The following is a 14,619-nucleotide window of genomic DNA, read 5'->3' as shown; positions in this document are numbered from 1 at the left end:
AATGGGAAAGAGGTGCCATCCTACCCTCACAGCCTCCATCCCCACGACCCCTTCCCAAGTCTATGGGGGTGCAAAACCTTTGAAGGAAAAGCTGTTGTTGGTAGCATGTGGGAAGTTAAGACAGTCTCTTCCTTTTTCCCAGTGTCTGGAGCTAGCCTGTCCAAAGAGCTGTAACCAGATAGGCTACACAGAGGCAGATTTTAGTAGGGAGGATGGTGAGTAATGAATCCCACCCAGTGCAGCCCATACCCTACAAGCGAAGGATTTCACAGACAGCATGGAATCCAAGTCCCTGCTAAAGACATATTCCCCTGTCATTCTTGCCTCCTTTCCTACCATACCAAGTAGCTTGGAAATTTCTGCTTGAAAATGTATTTTGTTATGGGTAAGTGTGAGTTAACACAATATTACTCACCACTCAGTGAGGCCTTGGGCTTCAGAGCAGCCAGTCTCTACAGTCTGTAATGCACAAGTGCCATAACATCCCAAAGACTGAGCTAAAGTGGGAGATGAGGGTAATGAGAATTGAGAGGGTGCTGTGTTTTGCTGCATCCAGTGCTGTAGAGAAGAGGCACTTCAGCCTTTTGTGTGCTTCTCATCAGCATATCCCAAAGCACCGTATCAAGAACTACTCCTAATTAGCAGTACTGCAATAGAAGAAAACAAATAGAAAATACAGTGTTACTCTCTTGTTTGTTCCTTGCCATTTCTTCCAAATTGTCCAGCTAATGGAGTAATCAACGGAGTTAAAAAAAGAGAGGGAAAAAAGCCAAAGGGCAATAGGCAAACTAATCTACCACTAGGTGTGAGGCTCCTACTTCCCTCTGGTGTGTTCGAAATGCTTAGTTTTGGTGCAAATTTGCATTCTAGAGACTATTAGATTAAAAAGGACTAAGACATGAAAACAAGTTGGGTGAGAAACTGGAAACGATGGCTGATAACTTACTGGGTGGCAGTCTTACCTCTTCTGTCATGTTGAGCCTCAGTAGGTACCATGCTGCATGGTATTACTTCTCATACCATGTTTTTAAATGTGATATCAAGAATCCTCATTTTTCCTTAATATATAGTGACATTGAAGTGGTCTCTATGTGGAGTGAAAAGAACCCTTCAATGGAAGACCTACAGAAGATTAATGAAAGTAATTATTGTTATATGATAGCAGAGAGCTACTATCCACAGTAAGAAAGGATTTTCTGCCTGCACATCTTTTCTCCCCTGGTTTCCCCATGTCTTTTTCTACCCCAGAAGAGAACAGGCAGCTTGAGGCAGCGATGAGGGAATAGAACATGACATGAATCGCATTGCTAAGTCTACTACTGAATATCTGTTGGTGTTAGAACAAGTTGGTTTGCCATCCTCCAGATGAAAACGATTATTTAAGGACAAAAGACTAGTCCTTATCATTAAACCTGAAGACACAGACTAGTTCTTAGACAGAAAAGCCTTGTCATTGAGCTGGTGTTTATGCGAGCAGTCACACATTAGTGTTACTGCTTTCAGGGGCCTCTCATCAAAGTCTTTATTATTACAAATCTACTGAGCCGTATCCTCAGCTGTGGTGAATCAACATAACTCTCCTGAAATTAATGGTGCTACACAGTTTTACATCAGCTGAGAATCTGGCCCTTCCTTTCTAGCTGTTTATATACTATTCAGCTAAATTATTCTGATACAAGCTGTACAAAACCCTATGCTCTTCTGTGGAGGATTTGCTTTCCAGACCCAACATTGTCCCTTGGGGCAGGACCCTTGATCCAGGTCTTCCCAGTCCCTAATCTGGAAAGCCAAGTGGCTGGTAGAATAATTGAATTAAATCGTTTTAATTTAATTATTTGATTCAATCGTTTCTTGCAATCTCTGCTGCTTCCAGCAGGAAGCCATGCTTTGGTGACCTGTTGGAGGGGGCTTTGCAGGCAGATGTGCTGGCACAGACACCTGGCTCAGCCAGATTTCAGCAGGGCTGTGCAGGACCTCTGACCGTGGACATACTGACTGAAGAAACTCTTGGCCTGTTTGTTAGAAAAGAACAAAGTGTATGAAACCAGTAGAAAATGCAACCGCTGATAAAAGGGAAATCTCTGTCTTCTGTCTGTATATTTATCAGATATGTAGGCAAGTTTTTTTTTGGTTCCTTTGTTTTGCCTCTTACCACCATTCTCCTCTGGGCACAGTGCTTTGTAGCTTGTAAAATCTTAACATGGCTGATTTTGTCATTGTGGTGCTCCTCCTGCTCTCTTTGCACAGAGGCTTCAAGTCGTGCATTCAGCTTCAATGCGAAACATCAGCAGACAAAAGATATCCAAAGGAGAGGTTTGGACAGAACTATTCAGTGCAGAAAATGTTGAGTAAATGCTCAAGACAGCCCTGTAGCACTGCATACAAACCTTCAGTGAGGAACAATAAGCACTTAGGTATTGAATACAATGCACATTTGCTTGGATATTCAGTTTTATATTACAGTCCTGCTGTTCAGCACAGCTGAAGAACTGGTGCAAGAAGCACTGGCCACATTTGCAGGGGCATTTGTGTCTCACTGCTATGCATCCTTAAAGAGAATTTTAAACTCTGTTTAAATCAGGGGATTAACACTCGTGTGAAACAAGTGTGAGCAGAGCAGACTCATATTCTTCACCCAAAGTGGCAGCCCAAAATCCTAGCAGTTTTTCCTACCAGGTACAGCATTTATTTTCTGATCATATACATAAGATCCTCGCTCACCTGAGGTTCAGGTTTGCAGCACAGGTTTTCATCACTGTTAATTCACAGAGCAAGAGCAGTTTTGTGCCCCTCACCCTTCTTTATTTTTCAGACTGAATTGTTTCAGTGGTAGCTTGGTGTGTCAGCTTGTAAGTCTATAAAACAGTTTTCTACCAGCTGGAAATCCAACATGCTACATGAATACATAACAGTGCCTAACCAAGAAGGTTTGTAATTCAGTAATTAGCTGTAATTAATGAACACAAAGTGAAGACTCATTTACAGTTTAAATTATCACATTAGCTCCTGTCACCCTCTATGTACACAAAACAGCAGGAATTCAATTATTTTTATTCTTCAAAGCTAATTTAAAATTTAAGGAATGCCATTACATGAAATAATAGGTAGGAAATGTAATAGAAATCGCTGAGAACAGTTGGCCATTCTTAGAATGGAAGGAAAAAAATGCCATCAGTGATGATTTGGAAATGTTGTTTCATCTGTGAACAGATGAAGGATTGAAATCTACGCTCTTTTCAGTGTATTTAAAAAGAAAAGGAGTTTGGTGGTTGCTAAGTCTTTGTGCAGGAAGAACCATTGTGCATAATTGTAAAAGCAGTTGATACTGATAATGCTGCTGATAGTAACAGGATGACAGCATGGAAATGCTCACACCATTATCTTTAATGGGGCTGAGTCGATTGCAACAGCATTGAGCCCCTGCAATATTCACCAATCTTAGTTGTGAAACTTCAGCCTAGCAGGCCTTAAGTAATTGTCACTTTGCAATCTGCCTATAGTTTGTGTGTGTACGTACGTCTGTGTAAAACGCTTTCATTGTGCTTTTTAACCCACCATGATGCTTCTCTCTGCAGCTGCCACAGATTTTTTTTTCTCAAACTGTTCAATAACAAGAGAATTCCAAACCCATCTGATGCCACTTCTGTAGCTCCCACGTATCTGCAGTACAGCCCTGATTTTTTTGTTCTTTATTTCTTATTCAGTTGCCTTTTCATTTTAAATAGGCCACTGGAAGCTACACCATCTAATTTTTCATAGGTGATCGACTGCTGAGTTGTGGGTTTACGTAGACAGAGGGAAGGAAGCGATAAGCCAAAGAGAGAGGATTCTATTAGGGAAATGCAGCAGTAATTAATGAATCCTGCCAGTAATTGGGAAGGTGTAAGCCTCTGTAATATTGTAATGATAGTCATCCGTTCTGTGCATCCCCCATCACTCCGAACGATCCCTCATCGTCTCTGTGATCTCAGACACTTAGCCATGCAAATCTTCCTGACAGGACTCTATGTCTTTGTCTCCCTAATTGGACAGTATAGAGTTGTTTATGGATGTTGCAGACATTTAGACCTCAGTTGGAGGTTGTTCAAAAATCGTTAGCAAAGTTGCCTTAACAGCATTGTCAAATATTTATTCCCCTGTTTCAATATCTGTTTTTAACCCAGGCATGGTTTGCTATAGAATTAACATTTTGGAGCTACACCGTTTCATTTCGAGCTCCATTTGAGACTGTGATTAAGCCATTTTCCTAGAGAAAAAGAGAACAAAAAAAAAATCTACCATAAGTCCTCAATTCTCAAGGATAAAACATGCGATTGTAGGGCAAATGTGCTGCTTTTTAACACAATTTCCATGGGGAAATATTAGGAATGCTGACACCAGCAGTTCCACTTACAAAAATTACAGGAAGCTTATGGGGCAAAAATTTGAGTTTAGTGTAAGCCAAAATAAATGGAGAATAACCCCATTCATTATACCACTTCAAGTAGGAGTGGATTAAGGGTCTGTATCATATGTATTATAAAAACTGTGTCTTTTTCCTTGATCAAGACACGGGGTGGTTAATTCCTACATATAATTGTCTATTGGTCTGAAGCAAAATAAAATAACTGCATCTAATGTTGTGCTTTACCTGAACAGATTTTTATCTTTTTAGAAACATGGTATTTGGGGGATTTAGCACCTTTTTCATAATGTATTTATTTTATCCAGTTTGGGGATTTTCTGAGCAGAAGGGAAAGTCTTGCAGAGGCCTAGGCCATAAACACAAGAAGCAAAACTGAGTTGGAGAGAGCACAGTGGAGATCAAAGACAACGGCTGGAATAGCCACAAATACTTGAGATTTGGAGTGTCAGGGAGAAAGATCAGAAGGATCAGGCAACAGAATTTACAGTCCCTTGGTCGAATGCCATTTTACTCGGAAAAGTTGTCCCACAAATCAAGGGGATTATTTGCCTCAGTAAAAGATGATCAGGTCTCTCTTTTCTTAATATGTACTAAATTAAGCCTCTAATCCTGCAAGCATTTAACTACACTTACTTCCATTGTCATCTTGTCTCACAAGGATACTTATTCTAGCAAAAGTAGCCATTAATATATTTTATATGTGTTTATAACAGATCAGTATTCAACTGGGATAAAACCAGAAAAAAACTATGCTAGAATTTGTCTCGATAATTTGGCAATTTTTTTAACCCAACTCTATTTCCTTCATACAAATCTAGGGTGCGAATGATTCTGTTCTTGGGAATGTTTCAGAAAGAATTTCTGAAAGTATTAATTTGTGGCTGTCTGGTAACTATCTTGAAGCTGTTTGTAGTTTTGGATATTATTCAGCCAGGGAGCAGTAGAAATGACACATTATGGAGTTGATTAATATAGTAAATAGCAAATTACTGAAGGGGGAATAATCAAAGCTATAGCTGCAGCAAATATTTACCTTATCTGATTTCTCTCAGGTTATCCCAGAATTTTAGGTACCTCCCACAATGAAATGGAAAGGATAAAGAAAACAAATTAAAGTAAAATATTTGTAATACAAGGAAATTAATAGATTTTTTTGTGTGTGAAAGATTTCTGCATATGTGTTATAATTCTTTGTTTTAGCAAGCTCCCATTTTTCAGTTAGGAGGTCTTTTTATCATAAACTCACTCTTCCCCTAAAGCACTATTGATGCCATCTGTAAACCCATAAGCTTTTCACCCCTCTCCCTAAACTGTTGATGAAAAGTTGTGAACTACAGCACACAGGAAAAAATCCATCTCTTGAAGGTCAGAGGAGGCAGTGAACTGCCTGAGTCTCTCTAGCTGAATACATCCACATGGCCTGGCCCATTTCAAGCTCCCATTTTGTCATTCCTGAGACCATTGCAGGGGCAGGCACTGAAGCAAGGAGGTCCCACCTCTCAGATACCCCTCTGACTGGACACAAAGTCCTGATTTCTGCAGGTTTGATGGAACCTGGGCAGAGGTCTCGGGCAGGCAGGGACAGTCCCGGTTCAATTTCAGCTGGTTCAGCCTCTCCCTCATCTCCAGGTTGATGCCACCAGGTTTCTGCTCCCTTTCTACTACTGGCCCAGGGGGAACAGGATGAGGCTTTCTTCACCCTGCATCAGACAAAGCAAATTGGGTCTAGTTGTGCCTCCTAGAACCTTCTTCTCCAGAAAATGAATGTATTGGCATTTAGGGTTTTTATATATGCACGTACATATATATTTAAAATCCCAGCTTTAGAAACTTATGTTGGTGCAGCAGTCTGTGACACTGAATACAAGCTGCTGTACAAAGCAATTGCCAAATGTTTACATAAACACATAAATAAGGCAAATAAATTTATTTTCATTATTCATATTTTCTGCTATTTCTTTTCCTTTTTATTTATGCTTTAAACAACAGTTACTGTAAATATTATGATAAAAAAATGCCTGCAGTGGACAGAAAGATGATCAAAAAGCCCTGATACAGAGCAATTCGTGTTTCTTCTTTACAATCACTAACGAATCTTAACTTGAACCATGTTATGTTCCCATGTGAGTGATAAGCAATGATTTATTATGAAGTGTCACGAAATCGGAATGCCATACAGTGAGACATGAGCTAGTGGAAAATGTGTTCCCTGTTTCCCAGCCTCATTACTCAAAGATGCAGTGTCCCTTTCTCCAAGTCTAATTTACCTGGCTTTTCGAGGCACTCCGATAGCAAAGGAAACAAAACCAGGAGTGAAATACCCGATCTGGGCTGTGCCACTCACCTTCCAGCACCACTAAACACATTGCAAGGACTGGGAAAAAGGGCCTGCCTGGAAATTCAAAGCTATTGCTGCATCAAACATTTGCAACCCTAATGATGCTAACCCCAAAAGCAATTGCTTAGGATTACAGCATCCCTTGCCTCATCAGTGCTGTCAGTGCATGAAGAGGAAATAAAACAGGCATCACAGAGGAGACAAACGCAGAAGTTTTCTTTGTGCGTTAGTTTCTTCCACTCTGTAATGATTCCCTTCTCCCCATGATCCTAATTCAAGTAACTGGCATGTGATATATTTTGTAGATAAATCAGTAGCAGAAGAGCATGTGCAGTTCTGGCACCACAGAGCAGGTGATTTACTTGTAGCTCGCACTGAGCACACTGGCTTGCTTTTTAAGGTGGGAATTTGTGTTTTAAGTGCTTCCTCAGAAGGAAAGGAGAAACCAGTACACTGTATATTAATTCATGGAAGCATCCCCCCTCTCCTCCTGATTAATGTTTTCTGTAAAAAGTAACCCAGACAGGCACAGTCTTAGATTTTAAGCATTTTAAGCCCTAGTCCTCAGAGCAGCTCATCTCAGTTCAGCTCAGCTCAGCTCAGTCAAATCAGTGATGGAAATAAGTGAAATAAGTGCATCTGCCTAAAGAACAAGCTTTTCTTGAGATCGAGCAAAGAGACATTGAGGGAACATGAGCTTTCCCAAGGAGATATGGCTTGGACAGTCTGGGCATGTCATGCAGTGCTCAGAAACACGTGCTGACACCTGGAATGATGAGCCATATTTTTCTGGAAAAAAAAAAAATACAACCCCACCAATATTTTTTTAATCCAAACCCATTGATTTAATCACACCAGATTTATTAAAAATTGCCAGCAGTAGCAGTTTCTGTTTCAAAACATGATCCCATTCTACCACAAAAATGTGTCAGAAGACTAAAATTTAAACTGAACAGAATAATCCTGAGAACAAATGTATGTCCTGCATGTTCTTTCACATGAAAAAAAGAATTTTATATGTAGTCATGTAACAACTAGTTCAGTCTGTCTTAAGGCAATAGTAGCTGTTGTTTTTCTCACAGAAAATGTGGAAATCATCAGAAGAAAATTAACCAGAACTCATCCTTGTCTGAAAGGCTGAGAGACTCACAAATTTCAAATACCTTTTTTTCTATAGAAATGCTTTATACAGAATCTTTGTGAAGTACAATCCAGAGAGCAGTTGTCTCACAGCACTGACAATGTCTGCTGTTCCAGAGGAGACGGTGTGTGATGTACCATCCTGAAATATTGTCAGCAAGCTTGGAAATATGAAGGCACTTTCATAGCAAGGCAGGGATGAAAGGAAAGAAGTTTGGGATTGCTTTTTTGTTTTGCTTTGTTTCTCAGTCCTAATGAAATGTATCAGTGTGCTCTTAACTTCTCCCCTCCCATTTTGTTCAGAAGAGAAAGGGAACATAACTCTCCTGCAGCACAGTTATGGTGTTCAGAGAGAGGTACAAATCCTTCCTGGAGGTTTTCACTTTAGCCAGGGACAAGTTTTGTGTAATTTCAATGTGGCTCTGAAGGCAGAGATAGGGTCAGCATCTCCCCACTCCTGAGTAGCCTTCCCTCTTTCACAGTGAGTCAAAACGTTGTCCTGGCACAGATCAGTAGCTGGGGCTGGGAGCAACACTCCCACAACAGCTTCTGGATTGGTGATTAAGAAATTCTCTTCAGAAATGAAAAAATGGGGGGTCTAATCTAGGTGGGAATGGCATCGTGTGTGAAACAAGGAAGCAATTGAGGAATTCTGCAGCCATTGAGTAAACACTTGTAGATGGTGACCTGGCCTTTTGAAGCATCTCAATTAACAGAAGAAATCCAGCTTTAAGTCACCCAGCAGTACATCCTGATATTCATTCATGTTAAACCTGGGCCTTTAGCCCACCTCCAGTGTCCAGATGGTTGGACCATAATTGCTTTGTCTCATCTGCTCTAAACTCACTTTTTTTTAAGGTGTGTTACAAATTCTATTTCTCTTATGGGATCTATACAGGTGGCATTTCAAAACAGTGAGCACCCCAGACTACAGAACCTGCTTGTCACAGAAAATGACACAGTTTGCATGTGACCTATAATGACAGTTGCTAGTTGAAAAGAAATCAGAAATTCAGCTATATCTTCCACACTTTGGTTGCAGCTGCCATCAACTAAATCTCTCTCCAAGGGCAGATGGTGCCCTGTACAATGAACAATTTAATCTTTAGCAAATAGAGAAACTTTGCCAAAAAATCCACGTTTGTTGTTGTTTTTTTCCTCCAAGAATAGGCTGTCAATAACATGTACTTTCAAATACATTGTGATTTGATGACTATACTTTATTTATAGGGAAAAAAAAAAAAAACACCAAAAAATTAAATGTTCTCTCTTCTATTTTTATTTCTTTACAAGCCTGTGCTCCTTCCAAATACCCCTGCATTAGGAGGGACCAGTTGAGTGTCAGGATACTTCTCTGTGCCTGTTAGATATCATCTGTGCTCTTTGTTACTGAACATGTGTGTATCCTATGTCACCTTGAGGCCCAAGCTGAGATCAGGGGTGAAATCTTGGCCTTTCTCAACACAAGTGGTAGGAGTCCCACTCTCCCCCTTAGCCCTGGATTTCATCGCCTCTCTGTGAAGACGCGGGGAGCTGCAGCCCCCAATTTTTCATCTGACTCCATCCATCAGCAAAACAGCTGAGGCGTGCAAGGAGGTGAAATGATTTGCCTAAAGCTATGCACACCAGATCTCTGGGGGTGGGAAGTGGGTTTTAGCACCCAGCCCATTCTCTTCCCTTCCTCTCTTGGCTACCTCTGAAGGAGGTGAGGGCTGGCTGAGTGCCCACAGCTGCAGGTTGCCCCTCCTGCACCCTCCCTACACCTGGCATCACTGCCTTAGCTGCCTGGGCCCATGCAGAACCTGAATTGCCCAAACTACTGGGGAAGGAAGAAAAAAACCTGTTCTTGCTGATTTTTCACAGCTTAAGTAACCCCCTGATGCATAGCATCCTCCAGCCAGCACTGATGACTGGTCAGATGTGGAAGGAGGAATGGGGCTGCTCCAGCCTCCAGCCCTCACCTCCACCCTTCCCACAGCTTTCCTTTGTCCCTGTCTTCTGGTGAATGTCTCTCATCATTCCTGCTTTTAAAATACTGCCTTATCCTTTTCTAGTCATTCAGAGAAGAAAATGCCTGCCCTCCAGGGAGCTGCTCAGGCTAACAGATGTCAGTGTTTTTGCAAGCCATGTTGTTCAGGTGGATTTGGAGGATCTAGTGGTATTTGTTCAGGGATGTCTAGTAGCCCTAGTGAGCTGGGCACTGCTGTGCCTATGTGGTAGCTCTGATTGGGCTGCTTTTTTGTCTAAAAATACATATAGTCTTACTTATAAAAGTATATTGGTGTGTTATATTTGGTTTTGTACACATACAGAATTTTTGCATCTCTCTTGCAGGCCTCAGGTGGCAGGATTGGTTCCAATTACACACCTGCACAGGCGTGCCCCTAAAATGTCAGTATTGCTGGAGGAGTGCAGCCCAGCCATGGTGTCTGTACTGCTTGTCCCCAGTTCCTGGCAGTGCTGGATCACAGTGTTCACCATGCTGAGCACAGTAAAACAGGCACATGTTTCAGAGTTCTGCTGAACCAGGGTCACAGCTCAAATTCTGTTATTCAAAAACTATATGCATAGATATCAGAAGTTTCTGAGAGAAGAAACTTGAAAAAATTGGGAGCTTTTTTTGGTGGGTTTCAAGGAGATTCTTCTTTACACCCAAAACATTTGGGCCAGGCCAGCTGAAGTAAATCAGCATAACTTCATTGACCTCCTGCAGATAAGGTGTTTTGCAGCAGCTGCAGATATGTGCTTTGATGCTCTTGCTGCTGAAATCTAGGTCTTTTATCTGCCCTTGGCTTTAGCCTCTTGGCAAAGGATTTTCAACAAAGAGTTCCCAGAGATAAATGCAACTTAATGACCTCGAGTTTTTATTAAATGTTTCCATCATCCCAGGCAATGAGGTCTCTAAATTCCTCCACCTGGGTGTTACTGCAGCAGACAGTTTTGTACTTAGGCAGACACAGCCCAGGAATGTCTGAGCTAGAGACCACAGTTCATTTCCATTATCTTGTCCTGCATTCTCATAAGCTGAGATCATGGGACAGAAACAGGTTTGACTTTTCCAGTGAAGGAGACCTTTCTCCACACTCCATGGGGCTGATGCTCAGGTTGAGAATGCAGAGCCTGATGCCTTCTGCAGGGTGACCATGGTGTGTTGTGCTGGCACATCCTCCTCTCCCTGTGCTCTGCTGCTGCAGCTTCTGTGAAAAGCACGGAGCAGCTTCTCCACACAACACCTTTCAGAAGGAAGAACCTTAGGGACCTTTTCCACTGGCATCATGTGGAGCCTATGCATGTGTTTTGGTGAGTGCTACACCCTCAGCAAGAACCAAGAAGTACTTGAAAGGCTTTGGTGTCATGAGGATTATTCTTACCTCTCCCAAAATTCTTTTCCACCCTACTAGAGTGTGTTTACTGAAACAAATATGCTCTGTTTATTTATTTAATGTGCTGTTAAATGACCTTCTGGAAAGCTATTCCTGCCACAAGCCTTTAAAATGGATGGGCAGGCAAAACTTCAGAGAGCATGCTCCTTCCAATCAGGATGAGTCATTTGAGTAGTTGCTGTTTAGATTGATATAATTTAAGTTATAATTATGGGTAACGAGAAGGCATTTAGAGTCTGTATTATTGTAATTCATGGTGAGAGAAGTCCTAAATGAAATAAAATATATCCACATTTGCTTTTTCTCCCTATCTAGGTATCATGCACATGAGCATAATTCTTTAAGTAACAGATTTTTCTGCTGCTGTAAAAATCTAGCAAAAGTAGGTCAAAAATGACATCTACAGATAGCATGTTTGGTAACCACAAAGGGGCTGTCTGTGTCTTTCTATTTGGCCTTTTATGAGTCCTGCAATTTATTACTGCAGGTACAGCTGCAGCATGAAAACGTTTTGATCCGTAGACTCCCATGGACTTCAGTGGGTGGATCACAGATGCAAATTTTCCTTTTTATTATCCCATTGCACTTATAGGAGATGATAAAATAATATTAGCAAAGCTCTGGAAATAAATAAATAAATTAACAAACCACATTATAACTACATGAACCTGTTGTCTTCTGCCTAGCTCTAGAGCACCACCACACCTTGGACCATGCCACTGAAGGGTCAGTGTTCTTCTGCATGACCCAAGAACCAAACAGTGACAGCAGTCCTCAAGGGAAGGACTCCAAGCCACCCAGGCAGCCCATGTCCTACCCCCCCAGGGAGCTTCATCATTCAAAGTGGCTTTTGCCCACACAGAAAAGGGGGAAAGGAGATGAGAGCAAAGGAAAGCATGGGATTTGGGGGGTGTGTGAAAGACAGAGCCAGCTCACCACAGCTCTGGTGAGCCAGGAGCCAGGCAGGGGCTGAGGAGCCTGGCTGAGAGGTGCTGGTGCCAACCCACAGAGCCTGGACACGTGTGCAAGGATCTGATGTGTGGCTGACAGCTGTCTCCAATTGCAGATGTGTTTGAGTTCCTATTTCAAAGGTTTCACAGCTGTGTTTTTGTGGCAAGGTCTCCTACTTGAATGAGGAGTGGGAAGATGCTCTATGGCCAAGGAGTGGGAAGGGTGCTCGTTCGAGGGAATCCTGAGTCCTGAGACATCTTCACTAAAAGAGAGAGAACTTTTTACATTTGTTGATGGCTTGATAATTAACGTTAAACAAAAGCAAAGCTGAAGTATCTGAAACAGATATTTTATATATGATGTACACGATATCAGCATAATGAACACCTTCAACTACATTTTTCAGAACATAGTTAAAGTTTTCTTTACGGGCCAGGTTGAATTACATTCAGGAAATGCCAAGGAAGCCACAAACTTTGGCCATCAAGAACTGTTTGAACGTCAAGGCTGCTATGCCCTAGACTGTAGGAGACAAGCTCTCCACATACTCCCTTAATCTCTTAGGGACTTGATAATGAAATACATAAACTGTGACCTCTATTGATCAGGGCTCACACTAATTAATTTCCCAAAGTCCTGTCCCAGCCTGCAGTGATATCAATGGAAAAAAAAAAAACAAAAAAAAAACAAAAAAAAAAACAAAAAAAAACCAAACCCAACAACACCAAGGATGGAGACTTTTGCCAAAAGACCTAGGGGTGAAGTAGTTCTGCAATGGAAATCAATGGCAAGTCCCAATTGATTTTAGTCATGCATGGATGTTACCATTAGTCAAGTATATGGACACAGCCTCAAAAGTTTATACAATTGTCACAAATGGCTTTTCCTGCATTTTATAGCAGTGCTGTAATTCCCTGCATGTACACAGCACTGCAGAGAACCCCCTCCAGTTCCCAGGCTACTTGATCTTATCTTTTCTCCAGCAGCAAAACAAATTGAAGACATTTCTACCCTTACCCTTTGGCTTTGCCATCCCAGCCCTGCACTGGACCTCCTGCTGGAAGTGTTTGTGTGGCCCATGTGGGCTGCAGCAGGGACAGATCCAGTTTATGGCTGGGGTGGTGCAGACACATGGATGGTTGCAGGGACAGAGCCAAGGATTCCATCACACCATGGTGTGTAAATGACAGGAAGGGGCAAGAACTTCTGAAGTGGGTTTATTTCCAGAAGAGTTTCTTGTGGACCTACATCATGACTGATGTGTCCCTGAAGAGCACTGGCAAGGGTTAGCAATGTCCTTAATCTTGTCTTGTGATCTGGGAGTGACCAGGAACATTACTAATCTGATTTTACAGCTGGGCTAATATAAAAGCCCAAGGACCTTCCTCAGAAGGAATCACAAGAAAAGGAGGCAGGAGTTTGACTTTTCATTGGCTTTTCCAATCCAAGCCCTTCATAAATAATTCCCACTGGCTGAAAGCCAGCACTCTGCAGTTACTTTGCTTCAAACTAAGCCTCCTTCCCAGATTTAGCACTTTCAGTAATACTACCTGCTGCTTAATTGTCCTAACGACATTCTGGAGGCAGAGTTGAATTAATGAAGAGTTATTGCTTCTGCACTCAGCTGTTTCACCGCCACTCCTCATGCTGGTCTATGCAGGACCAGCCCACGGTGTCTGTGTCCTGCACCCATGAGCTAGACAGGTGCTCTGCATGGCAGAGATGATCCAAGGCAGGACTTACATGGAACACCACAGATAGTTTTTCATCCCGGTGAGGAGAGCAAAATCTGCTTGGAAAGGAAAGGTAAAGTCAGCAGCCTGTGCCATTTGCAGTTTGCATTTGCAAACTTGGACCATTTACAGAGGGTGATTCTGCAGCTGAGAACTTGGCTGCAGAAGCAGAGCCAGCTCATGGCATTGCTGTATTTCAGCTCTAGGCTTTACAATAGTAAGGCTTCTGGATTTCTTTAAAACTTGAACAATGTGCAAAATGACACAGCTTTGTTCTTTTGCAGTGAAAAATAATAGCTTTGCAAAGTGTGAATTGCTCTGGAGTGTTAACTCTGAAACCTAAAGACAACATTTTAAAGTGTCAACGTAGATTGCTTTTAGTATCTTTTAAGTGGGAATAAATATCTAAGGTATTCACCACAATTTCAAACTGCCTCCATGCATTTAGTTGCCAAAAGTCTCTAAATTCAGCTGCCAAAACCTCTTCTTCCCTTCCAACAATTTCTCCACAGCAGTTTTGGGTTGCCAATGCAAAACTCAGCATCACTGTAAAAAACTGAAAAGGTGAAGATATTGTAAAACAAACAAAATTATAAACTGAATAGCATGGAGTCAATGGATTTTTTTGTTTTCATATGGAATTTTTTTGAGAAGCTGGGTTTATTTTAC

The 14,619-nt window shown here is 41.6% G+C and overlaps 1 protein-coding gene across 3 annotated transcripts in view; it reads left to right on the top strand.

Annotated features, from left to right (window-relative positions):
- TSHZ2 (teashirt zinc finger homeobox 2) overlaps positions 1-14,619 on the top strand; it is a 222,980-nt gene that overhangs the window by 198,249 nt on the left and 10,112 nt on the right. The window lies entirely within an intron of this gene.

Source organism: Heliangelus exortis, chromosome 16 (genome assembly GCF_036169615.1).
Source record: "Heliangelus exortis chromosome 16, bHelExo1.hap1, whole genome shotgun sequence".
Taxonomy (NCBI): Eukaryota; Metazoa; Chordata; class Aves; order Apodiformes; family Trochilidae; genus Heliangelus; species Heliangelus exortis.
This window is presented reverse-complemented; position numbering and strand designations above follow the sequence as displayed.